A 10,072-nucleotide genomic window follows, 5' to 3' on the forward strand; every position below is an offset into this window, starting at 1 on the left:
GTTGATCATCCAAACCCCCACTTGAACACCTGTCCCATCAGACACCCCTCTCAATTCTTTTTGAGTTGCGGTAGCCAAGGTAGCACTGTTCAGGAGTCTTCTCCTTATTAATACGGCCAGGATAGTAGTTGTAATGCATTTAATGTGGTGGTGGCAACCTTTGCTGAGATATTTTGGGTTTCCTTCCTTTTTACGTATTGGGAAGATTGACTATAGTGGCTAGGATGTACCTTTACTCCGGAATTTGCATTACCCGAGGAGAAATTACTCCTCGTACATGTTCTCTTTGCCCCAGTGGGCCTGAATAAGGATTGCTTGCGCCACGCTAACTCCTCAGATGGGCCTAGGGCCCAACCAGCCTGTTATTTTGGGCCGGTCCCCACAATAGCCCCTCAAAACTCCGGTTTTTGATCTCCTTTCGAGGAGAAAAATGAGGTTTTGATGTCACAAAGAATAGAATTAATTAGCTCCTGATTCACACGTGTGGGGGCAGTTTACTTTTGACGCGCTACAATTTATGAGGTGCGACTATTTACTCCAGGCGGCTTCATGTCTCCCTTATCCAACGGCGAGGCGCGGATCCAACGATTGACATTCTTTCCTGAATTCTTGAGCGGGAGTGATTTCCTGTTTTCCCCCTGGCTATATAAAGCCCTAAAGAGACTCGTTTTTCATTTTTACTAGCACATAAGAAGTCCAGAGAACTCCAGAGAACTCCAGCGCCCAGAGATTCACGAACGTTTCCGACCTTCACATTTCTATAGCCATTTTTGCAAAACATCCTTCCTCGAGAAGATTTCCAAGCGTCTTGGTGATTGTTTGTGAGGACACCCGTAAGTTTTGCTTGCTTCGTTGCTTCAAATTTCTCCTCGGCTCTCAATTTTCATCTCGGTTTTCTTTCCATCCCTCCAGTTTAGCTTAGATGGGTAGATTCAAGGATCTAGTAGATACCCTGACTGCCATGGAGGCCTTTAGGGCAAAATATCATATCCCACCAGGTGTGGTTCTACAATACTGTCCCTAGAAGGAATATTAACAGATAGAGACGTGGGTCAAGTCGTCATTCCTATGATTGCTTTTATAGAAGGAGGAATGACACTTCCCATGCGTAGGATCACCCGGGACTACTTGTACTACCATAGGTTGACATCGCATCAGTGTGCTCTAAACATGTTCAGGATATTAGGCTGCGTAGATGTCCTGAATGAGCGGATGGGTCTAGGCCTTACCTGGCATGATGTGGTTCATCTGTATGAGTGCCACTACATTGAGAAGGGGGGGTGTTATCTTAAATCTCGGTCCGAGGTCGTTAGGCTAATCTCCTGCCTCCCCATATCCAATAAGACTATGAAGGATGATTTCCTCATTGCCTCAGGAGAGTGGAGCGATGGTTTTCATTGTCCAACTCGAGCAGGAATTCCAGGTGCGGTGCCTCTAGGGCCATTCCTTTAGGGAGGGGGCTTAGCTCTTTAGATTCATTCCTTTTTTTTTTTTTGCTTAAGAATCAAATAAATTTTATAACTTGACCATAATATCCTTCTCGGCTATTTTGCAGATAGAGCTCAAGTTGCTCCTCGGCTGAGCCACGTAAACGTTCAGGCCTTGAACTATCTTTTGAGGTCAGAAATCTACGTTACCGAGGACGGGTAGCTACGCGCGGCTCATCTGGTTTTAGGCTACCAACCCCTATCAAGTGCTTTTCAAAGCATTGGCCACGCCATAAGAGCTGGTAGTCCGAGGTTAGCTAGAATTGACGTGTCCAAGCCTAAGTTTTTGGCCCGACAAGATCTCAAGCCAGTCGTGCTACCTGGCATTTGGAATCCTCCACCAGTTGCGCAATTGCCTCCGCCAGACAACCTTGAAGTTGTTGCGCCAGCTGAAAGAGAAACCGAATCATCTCGTCTTTCTCTTGAGGAGGAGATAGACGAGTTCTATTTTGAAAAGGAGGTTCATAAAGCTTCTTTGATTGAGCTTTCAGACCCTGAAGGAGAGCAGGATCAAAATTCTGTGGTCGGTGCTCCAATTATTATAGACTGCTCGGACTTGGGCGAGGAAGTAGATAATATGGCCTCCGGTAAAGGAAAAAGCCTTCGAGAGTTGATGTCTACCTGAGGAAAGGGTCAATCATCAAAGGCGCCAGCTCAGTCACAGACCCCTGTCCTTCCTCCAGTTGCCCCTCAACCCCCTTCTGATCTCGGCCTCAAGGTTAACCTGGACCTAAAGAAGAAAAGGCTAGCTGAAACCCCTGAGGAAGGTGAGGTGGTCCCCCGCCCAGACAAGCAGCAAAAAACCACCCGAGGGCAGAATAATAAAAGGGCTTCTTCCATAGAAAGCTGGGAGGAAGAGAACTGGGCCGAAGTGCGTGTTAATCCGCGCACTTGGAGCCCGAAGCTCGAGGTAGACGGGGTTGCCATTCCCTACACTGCCTCGGTCCGAGAATACAACAGAGGCCGAGTAGGATACATAGCTGAGGCCCTAGAGCAGCCAGTGCTCCTTCCTCGGGACATGGAGGCCTATAGACGATTCTCTCAGCCTGAGCTCTTTCTATCCCTCAAGAGGGACCTTGCAATGGTAAAATAACTCTTCTAACCTTTCATAAAATCATTAGACCTTGTCACATTCTAAGATATTATTTTGTTGTTTTGTGGGCAGATTACTCAACAAGTGTTTGTGGCCGAGGAGTATTGCCGCAACAACCGCAATTTGGCTGAAGCTGAGGCTTAATCTCGTGCTGAGGTGGAGAAATCTGTAAGGTCCCTCAAGCAGGAGAATTTTGAACTCTCGGAGAAGTTCAAAGAGTCGGAGAAAGCCCGCAAGAGCGCCCTGGCCGGGCTAGAGAATGCTGAAACCCAAGCCGAGGACCAGCGCCAAAAATTGTTCGTGATCGAGATCAGCCTTGCCACTGAAAAGCAAACAGTGTTGGATCTCAAGGCCGCGCTATAGAAAGCTGAGGAGGAGATCCGGCTGGTTAAAGAAGAGGCTCAGCTAGTTCGGGAAGCGGCCGAGGCTGAAAAGAAGGCCTCTTATTAGCTTGGGGCGGAGGAGACTGAAGCCAGGCTCTCTGAGGGATGCAGGGATTACTGCAGCATCTCATGGGCTCATGCCCTTAATGCTGCAGGGGTTCCTACAGACTCGGCCTTGAGGTTGCCCGAGAAGGTCTTCTTCCCTCCTGAGATCCGAGAGATCCCTAACGGAACCCCTGAAGCTTCTGAGCAGGCCTTGGTTATTCCTGATGCCATCCCTTTGCTGGATAAGGCCAAGGGTCCAGCCAAGGAGTTCGTCTCCGAGGGTCTTGGGGCAGATTCCCAAGCCAAAGAGGTCCCTCCTCCTCAGCCAGAGCAGAAAGAGGATCCTCCTGCTGAGGCTTAGTTTTTAGGGTTTTTATTACTGTATTTTCTTTAAAAACGGGGGTTGTCTTATTTTTGTTCTTTTGTAAAGACTTCCCTTTGTATTGATCTCAGCTTATTAATATAGAATGTTCTTTTTTCCATTCTCTTTTGGTACTTATGGCTAATGTTGATATAATTTCATTGTTTTGTTCAAAGTTAATACCATTCCTCAAGTTAATGTTTGCAACAATATGAACAAATATAAACGAATGAGAAAAGGCAGTGTCGTGCGACGAATTTAGAACAATAGATGCAATTACACTAAACTACGAATGTACCTTAAAATCGCACAGGAGTTCTAAGTTGTAAATTTCCACCAAGTTTGTGGTCCGAGGAGCTATGCAGGACTTAGGTTCTGTTTAAAACTCGTAGATGCCATAAGTTGTTAATTTCCCCTAAGTCTGTGGGCCGAAGAGCCATGCAGGACTTAGGCTCTATTTAAAACTTGTGGAGATGTCATAAGTTATTAATTTCCTCTAAGTTTATGGTCCGAAGAGCCATACGGGACTTAGGTTCTGTTTAAAACTCGTAGATGCTATAAGTTATTAATTTCCCCTGAGTCTATGGTCCGAAGAGCCAAGCAGGACTTAGGTTCTGTTTAAAACTTGTAGAAATGCCATAAGTTGTTAATTTCCCCTAAGTCTGTGGTCTGAAGAGCCATGCAGGACTTAGGTTCTGTTTAAAACTCGTAGATGCCATAAGTTGTTAATTTCCCCTGAGTCTGTGGTCCGAAGAGCCATGCAGGACTTAGGTTCTATTTAAAACTTGTAGAGATGCCATAAGTTGTTAATTTCCCCTAAGTCTATGGTCTGAAGAGCCATGCAGGACTTAGGTTCTGTTTAAAACTTGTAGATGCCATAAGTTGTTAATTTCCCCTAAGTCTGTGGTCCGAAGAGCCATGCAGGACTTGGTTCTGTTTAAAACTTGTAGAGATGGAAATGGACCAAGGGATATGCGATGATCATGAAACAAAACATAGGCATAGCCGTTTTCATTAATAATAATATCTTCTTAAATTATTTACATTCCACGGGCGAGGTACAGTTTTTTCATCTAAGTCTTCTAAGTAATAAGCACCTATTCCAGCCACAGATGTGATGCGATACGGTCCTTCCCAATTGGGTCCCAGCTTGCCCCAGGAAGGGTTCTTAGCGCTGCCGAGGATCTTCCTCATCATGAGGTCGCCTGGACTCAAAGGTCGCAGTTTTACATTAACATCATATCCCTGCTTTAGCTTCTGGTGATAACAGGCCATATGGATCATCGCTTTTTCCCTTTTTTCCTCAGCTAAGTCTAGACTTCTCCCCAGTAACTCGTCATTGTTTTTTTGGGGTAAAGGTGCTAGACTTCAATGTGGGGAAGCTGTTCTCAATTGGGAGTACGACTTCGGCCCCATAAGTCATTGAAAAAGGAGTTTTGCCCGTTGACCGTCGCGGCGTCGTTCGATAGGTCCATAAAACGTGGGGGAGCTCATCCACCCATTTCCCCTTTGCTTCATCCAACCTCTTTTTCAGCCCGCTCACTATGACCTTGCTCACGGCCTCGGCTTGCCCGTTTCCTTAGGGGTATGCAGGAGTGGAATATCGGTTTGTGATCCAAAAGTCGCAGCAGTATTCCCTGAAGTTTTTACTATCAAACTGAAGACCGTTGTCCGAGATGAGGGTGTGAGGAGTTCCAAAACGCGTAATTATGTTTTTCCAAACGAATTTCTTGGCATCCACGTCCCTAATGTTGGCCAAAGGTTTAGCTTCAACCCATTTAGTGAAATAATCGGTGCCGACTATTATGTACCACTTATTCCCTGCTGCTTTAGGGAAAGGGCCGACAATATCAAGACCCACTTGAGCAAACGGCCAAGGGCTGGAGAGGGGGTTAAGGACTCCCCCCGGTTGGTGGATATTTGGGGCAAATCTCTGGCATTGATCACACTTCTTTGCATATTCTTGGGCCTTTCTCTGCATGTTCAGCCACCAGTACCCTTGGGTGAGTGCCCTATGCGCCAGCGATCTTCCTCCTGTGTGACTTCCACAAATCCCCTCATGTAGTTCTTCGAGCAAGGACTTAGATTCCTCTGGATGTATACATAATAGGTAGGGGCCAGAATAGGAACGTCGGTATAGCTTGTGGTCCTCTGACAACTAGAACCGAGAAGCATTCCTCCGTATCTTCTCGGCTTCCAGTTTTCATTCTGGTAACGTATCGTCTTTGAGGAAGTTCATTATAGGATCCATCTAGCTGGGATTCTTTCTAATTTGATGGATCCGAGCCGTGTCTTTACCGGTTGAGCTTGTCTAGCATAAATCCTCAACAAGGATTATTCGTGGCAGATCATGTGCAGAGGACGTGGCAAGAGTGGCCAGTGAATCCACATGTGTGTTCCCACTTCTAGAAACATGCGTCAGGTTAAAGGATTCAAAGTCGGACTGCAGGTGTTTGACTCAACCAAGATATTCTTGCATTCTAGCATCTCTAGCTTCTAACTCACCCATCACTTGGCCAACAACCAATTTGGAGTCCGAGAACGCTTCCATTGCCTTTACACCCAGTTTTTGAACCATCATCATTCCTTGAAGTAAAGTTTCGTACTCGGCCTCGTTGTTCGTAGCCGAGAACCCGAGTCTTAGCGATTTTTCAATGGCAATACCTTCGGGCGATATTAGAACTAGCCTAATTCCAGATCCTTTTTGGTTGGCCGCGCTGTCCACGTAGACTTTCTAGCGCAAGATCTCCCGTGCTGAGATTGTGCCAACCGATTTTCCATCCATGTCTTCCTTCTCGGTTATTGTTTCTACAGAGGGTTCAGCGAATTCTACGACTAAGTCCGCGAGGACTTGACCCTTGATAGAGGACCTAGGCATGTATTTAATATCAAAGGCCCCCAAAAATGCACTCCACATGGCGATCCTTCCTGTGTAGTCGGCGCTTCGAAGCACCGATCGAAGGGGAAGCTGGGTTAGAACAATGACCGTGTGTACCTGAAAGTAATGGGGGAGTTTTCGCGTGGCATGCACCACTGCTAGAATTGCCTTCTCCAATGGTAAGTAACGCACTTCAGCCTCATGTAACGATTTACTTACGTAATACACTGGTCGTTGTACTCCATTATCATCTCGTACCAATACCAGGCTTACAGCATGAGGGGCAACCGCTATGTATGCAAACAGTACCTCGTCCGCCTCAGGGCTAGACATGATGAGTGGTCGTGACAAGTATTTTGTGATTTGCTGGAAGGCCAGGACACAATCCTCCGACCACTCAAACCCTTTCCACTTATTTACTAAGAGGTAGAAAGGTCGGCATCGGTCTGCAGATCGTGATATGAACCGCTTCAACGCTGCGATCATGCCAGTGAGTTTCTGCACTTCTTTCGGATTCCGAGGAGTCTGTAGGTTATTAATCGCCTTGATTTGATCTGGGCTTACCTCTATTCCTCTGTGAATTACCATATAGCCTAGGAATTTCCCAGATCCGACCTCAAATGAACACTTGGAAGCATTGAGCCGCAACTTATGCTTCCTTAAAATGCCAAAGATGATCTCCAGGTCTTTCATGTGCTCGGATACTACCTTGCTTTTTACCACCATATCGTCTATGTAGACTTCAATAACCTTGCCTAGCTGAGGTTCAAACATTCTGGTCATCATCCTTTGGTAGGTTGACCCTGCGTTCTTTAGTCCGAAAGGCATCACCTTATAGTGATAGTTTCCGACGAGTGTCATGAACGTCGTTTTCTCTTGATCCTCTAGTGCCAGTGGTATCTGATGATAGCCCTGGAAGGCATCCAGTAAGCTCATCCGAGGGTGGCCTACAGTCGCATCTACCAATCGGTCAATTCGAGGCAACGGGAATGGGTCTTTCGGGCATGCCTTGTTCAAGTCTGTGAAGTCCACGCAGACTCGCCACTTCCCCGTTTTCTTTTTTACCACCACCGTATTTGCCAGCCATTCGAGGTAAAAGACTTCTTTGATAGCCCTTGCCCTTTTCAGCTTCGTCACTTTGTCTCTAATGGCACTGGCATGTTCTTTCGAAGGACGTCGGGGTGGTTGCTTCTTTGGAATGGAAGATGGGTTAACACTCAAGTGGTGGCAAATGAGACTAGGGTCAACCCCCGGGGTATTGTAAGCGTCCCATGCAAACACATCAACATTTCTCCTCAGAAACCTGATCAGTCCCTCTTTTTCTTGAGGAGGCAACTCCGAGCCGACCTGGAAAAATCTCTCTGGGTTACTGTCAACGATAAACTTTTCCAAACTTTCGCACCTTAACTCCTCGGCTGGCCCACTGACTTGCCCTGCCGAGGTGGCTGGTTGCTATAAGTTTTCAGAAGCCAAGGACTCGGCATTGGACTAACGTGAGATGGCGGCCACCATACACTGCCTGGGCATGGCCTGATCTCTGCGAATCTCTTCCACTTGGCCTCTGGATGGGTATTTTACCTTTTGGTGAAGTGTGGAAGATATGGCCTCTAGGGCATGGATCCATGGCCTGGCTACTATCGCTGTGTAGGGCGAGTAGTTATCGACCACGATAAAGTTCACCTCCACCACCTCTGACCCAGTCTCTATGGGTAGTCTGATCTGCCCTTTTGGTATAACAGTCTTCCCTTCAAAGCTGATAAGGGGAGAGTCATAAGCCATCAAATTCTCTGGCCTTAAGTTCAGCCCCTTGTATAGATCAAAGTACATTACCTCTATTGCGCTACCCAGGTCTACCAGCACCCTTCTCACATCGAAACCTCTGATTCTCAGCGTAACCACTAAGGCATCGTTGTGAGGTTGGATAGTTCCCCTCTTATCTTCGTCCGAGAATCCTAATATTAAAGAGTTTCCCTTTTTAGACCTTTTAAATTCTCTTTCCTTGTCCTCGGCGGAAAGCCGAGCCACAAACAGTACCCTGGAAGGAAATGACCCGGTTCTTCTTGGAGCGGCGAGGATGACGTGTATCGTCCCTATGGAGGGTCTTAATGATACATCTTTTCGAGGCTCTTGCATTGCTTGGCCTGGATGACCGCTTGAGGAATGTAAAAGGTGACGTAACTTTCCTTCTCGGACCAGCTGATCTAGGTGATTCCATAGATTCCTACAGTCCTCAGTGGTATGTCCATGGTCCTGATGATAGCGACAATACAGGTTCTGATTGCGTTTCGAAGGGTCCCTAGCCATTTTTCCCAGCCATCTGAAGAAGGGTTCATCCTTGACTTTCTCCAGCAACCATCCATAACCAGCCGAGGAGGGATTTTTTGAGACAGGCTGGACAAAGTAACATGCAAACGGTTAATGCCATGTGAAGAGGGTCCCCAACCACACGGCATTAACCGTTTGCATGTTACTTTGTCCAGCCTGTCTCGAAAAATCCCTCATCGGCTGGTTATGGTTATATCGTTCTGACCTGAAATCATTCCCTTTGGGGGGAGTGATCTTCTCCTTTCCCTTTCCTTGTAGCTGATTTTCCTCCACCCTTTTGTACTTGTCAATCCTATCCATCAACTGATGAACGTTGGTAATGGGTTTACAAGTGAGAGATTTCCTTAAGCCATGTTCGGTGGGGAGACCGCTTTTGAATGTGCTGATAGCGACATCATCGTGGTTCTCATCCAACTCATTATACATCTCCCAATACCTATCCGAGTACGCCTTTAGGGTCTTTCCTTCGTGCATGGATAAGGACAATAACGAACTTAGGGGTCGAGAGACCCTATTATTTGTAATAAAGTGAGAACAAAAAGCCTGAGTGAGCTGCTTATAGGAGCCTATGGAATTTTTCTTTAGGCTATTGAATCATCTCATCGCCATTGGCCCCAAGCTAGACGGGAAAATTTTTCACATCAGAGCCTCATTTTGGGAGTAGATGGCCATTCTTTGGTTAAACTGGCTTACGTGCTCCACCGGGTTTGGTCGGCCGTTGTAGATGGAAAACGTTGGTTGATTAAAATGTCGAGGTAATTTAGCCCCTTTGATTCTGTGCACGAAGGGTGATCTGGAGATTTGATCCAATGCCTTGTTCATAACGTCATTTCCCAAACCCCTGCTGGACGGGCTCTCGTACCTTCGCACAGGGTGAGACTCCTTCTCGTAAGAAAAGGTCTAACTTGGGGGTGTTCTCGACCTCCGTCGATAACTCACGTCCTTCTCGTTAGAGGATGCATCTGAGCTGGGGGGAGATCGCTTTCGCTGCGCACGTCGCAACTTTCTTTTCAGGTCATCTATCTCTCGCTGCATGGCCTGATGGTTGTTTTGCCTTTGAGATACGTGACTACCTATTTGGGTATGACTTTGGCTCATCTGGGTAGTATGTACGCTTCCCTCATGATTCCTTCTATTGCCTGGGTTGGAAGAATTATTTTGCCACTGAGACTCAATGGGTTCTGTCTGTTGAGGGTTAGCTTGGTGGGGATTCTCCTGGTGTGGACCTAGTCCTGCCATGCTAAACTGTTGTGCTTACTGACACTTAAGTTCTTCCTACAGACGGTGCCAATTGTAGGAGAACAATTTGGTGACCCAATCCTTGTCGCTCAAGTCTTGGTCCAAAAGGTCCCACACAATGAATTTTTGTAGAGTATGGGCTAAAGAACTCGTCTTCAGTTAGTTTCAACGGTTTGATGCATGGGATAAGGGAATACACAAACAAGAACAAAAATGCCACTGTGGAAAAGTCTCCCGGAATGATAAGGATAAAAACTTGAT

Source organism: Quercus lobata, unplaced genomic scaffold, assembly GCF_001633185.2.
Source record: "Quercus lobata isolate SW786 unplaced genomic scaffold, ValleyOak3.0 Primary Assembly Scq3eQI_2022, whole genome shotgun sequence".
Lineage (NCBI taxonomy): Eukaryota > Viridiplantae > Streptophyta > Magnoliopsida > Fagales > Fagaceae > Quercus > Quercus lobata.